Source organism: Cyprinodon variegatus, unplaced genomic scaffold (genome assembly GCF_000732505.1).
Source record: "Cyprinodon variegatus isolate N-32 unplaced genomic scaffold, C_variegatus-1.0 Scaffold105, whole genome shotgun sequence".
Taxonomy (NCBI): domain Eukaryota; kingdom Metazoa; phylum Chordata; class Actinopteri; order Cyprinodontiformes; family Cyprinodontidae; genus Cyprinodon; species Cyprinodon variegatus.
In genome coordinates, this window is record NW_015150558.1 from 1239804 (window position 1) to 1242601 (window position 2798).

Sequence of the window (2798 nt, forward strand, 5' to 3'; positions counted from 1 at the left end):
TCTAAGATCAAAGTAGGAATTCTGAGATTAGAGTCATAAATTCTGACTTTTTCTCCATATTAAACTGAAATAACATTGAAAAAGTAGCTTTTTTATTTTTTGAGTGGCCATAAATCCTCTCCTGTACCTATCCGATTATCAAGCAGTTAATAAAAAAATAACAAATTAATATTTGCATAATAAAAATTTCTTTCAGCCCTAATTCAGACATTCTTGTAATTTTATCTGTGTTTTTACCGCTCAGAGGTTTACGGCAGAGGATTAGGGCCACTGAAGAAAAAAAAGTTAACTGATTTTTTAATTTTATTTCAGTTTAACATTGGAAAAAAAGTCAGAATTCTGACTTTAATCTCAGAATTCTGAGAAAAAAGTCAGAATCCTTTTCCCCATATTAAACTGAAATACATTTTAAAAATCAGTTAACTTTTTTTTTTTTCAGTGGCCCTAATCCTCTGCCGTAGAGGTTAGTATATTTAATGTGACCTTTATTTTGAAAATTTTAATGTGACTTTTAGTTTGAAAGTATGAACCGGAAGCCCGGCAGCTCGTGGGCTAGCTTGACGCAGCTCCGGGGCTAACCAGTCAGACGGCTCAGCGCTGTCCGCTCTATCCTGTCAACAACACCGCAACCTGAGACGGGAGAGTCGTTCGGCTACAGCAGCTCGTTTAGCCGCGCTGCTAGCCCCCTGGATGAACCCACCGAGGCTCCGGCTTGTTGGAAGGAAAGCCCGGCTTTGGAGCTGATTCGACGGCGGCGGGAGGAAAACAAGCCGACCTCTCCTCCGGTTGGTGAGTTGTCTCCTAATGGATGGACCATGGAGCCTCGCTCACTGTTTCCATTTTGGAAGTTCAGCTCCTTGGACTGTTAGCCTCCGGATGCTAGCCAGCGGAGGGTTTACCTGAACCGGCCGGCCGCTCTAAAGGCTGAGCTCAGGTAGAGAAGTTCTCCTCCTGGTCCGGTTCTATGCGGGGTTAACTGGACCAGTTATCAGGAGAGCAGGAATGAGTTGGGAGGGAGGAAACAAGGAAGAGATCAAACTGGACCCAGTGGGGGCTGCTACTGGGAGAAGTGGAAACATTTGCTAAAAATCTCTCTGATTCCAGCTTCTTTTTCCTCTTTTATCCTTAAATAATCCAAACCCTGAAACCTCAGAGGGAATCAGAGCTGCAGGATTAATTAAACTCAGCTGGAATAAAAACATTTAAAAACTTCAGGATTTATTGTATAAAACACGCCGCTGAGCTGTTCCTGATTATAAATTAATTATTTCAAACACTTCATGCTGTTGTTTGATTAAACTGGAACAGATCAAAGGTCTCACTCATGATTTATGATCATTGAAAAAACATTTTCTCACCATATTTTATGTGAAGGGAAGAATAATCTGAGCAAAAGCTGCAAAAAAACAAAACTTTATAGATTTATTTTGCTGTTTTTATCATAAATAAGGTACAGAAATGAACACATTTATGAATTAATTCGCTTTCTGATCAACTGTTAATCACTTATATAAAATTAAAGAGAGCAAAACCAAATTAGTTTTTTTCTTCTATTTTAACAATCTTTATTTTATTTCAAATGTTTCTCAACCACCGGTTGTAATGTGGGATAGTCTGACTACTTTGATAATTTTTAATAGTTTTTTTCCCCTTATTAAATAATGTAAAATAATTTTTTCTCCTTTTTGATGCAGCTGTGTGGTTTATCTGAGCACTGATGATCAACTAAATCAGACTTTGAACTCTTCTTTTATGTTTTTACTGCAGACTTTAGGACATTAAACTGGATAAAGATGGTAGATTTGAATCCAACAGGAAATACCAGAAATCTGAAACATATCAGGCAAAGTTTATCTATTTGATATCAGCTTGAAAAAAAAGCCACTAAATTATGAGCTGCTGGTCGTTTATTAACTTAAACTAAAGTCTTCAGTTTTAATGCAGGAAAAATAAAAAGGATCAATTTTAAAGTTTTATTCCTTCATTTGTTTCTGTTAAAGTTTCTCACATCACTTCTCAGATTCTGTCTTTCCACTCGGCCCGTTTAGCCAGTGTTTCCATTACTGGTTTTTCTGGCCCTGTACCTGCTGGGGGGGGGGCTATGACGAAATCACTCTGATTGACTGTTAAATATAATGCAGCGGGTCAGAACCAGAACCCTCAATAGAAAACAGCTGATTGGTTCTGATCAGGGATTGGCCGCTCAAACGCTGAGATCCAGCTAGGGCTGAAACTATTAACCTGGTTAATTGTGATTAATCGATTATTGAAATAATCAACTAATTTATAAATCAATTAATCGTTACTTGGAGTATAGAGTCTGTAAAACGTGTCTTTAGCTGGCAGAGCGACCTACTTAGAGAAGGAATTATAGCAAGATTGTAAAAACAATAGGTAAACATTTTACATTTAAGATAAAAATCTTTTTCTTCTGTCAATCTGAAAAAGAATAAAGACCTAAAATTACGAGAAATAAATCCCAATGAGAATAATCTGTCAATCTGCTCTATGCGGTATAGAATAGAGTATATAGTTATAGAATAAAGTCGAAAAGTTACAAGAATAAAGTCGTAAAGTTACAAGAATAAAGTCTTAAAATTAGGAAAATAAAGTCTTAAAATTATGAGAATAAAGTCGTAAAATTATTAGAATATGTTGTAAAATTAGAGAACAGAGTCCTAAAATTAAAGAACAAAGTCGTAAAATTACGAAAATAAAGTCGTAAAATCACGACAATAAAGTCGTAAAATTACGAGAACGAAGTTGTAAAATTACGAGAACAAAGTCGTAAAATTACG

At 36.1% G+C, this 2798-nt stretch overlaps 1 protein-coding gene across 1 annotated transcript in view; it reads left to right on the forward strand.

The window, feature by feature from the left end:
- Positions 1 to 583: 583 nt before the first annotated feature.
- Positions 584 to 2798, forward strand: part of LOC107084631 (zinc finger CCCH domain-containing protein 13-like) — a 38863-nt gene continuing 36648 nt past the window's right edge. Inside the window, 1 exon segment of the mRNA XM_015374554.1 lies at positions 584 to 789. The gene's annotated coding sequence lies outside the window, so the exon portion shown is untranslated.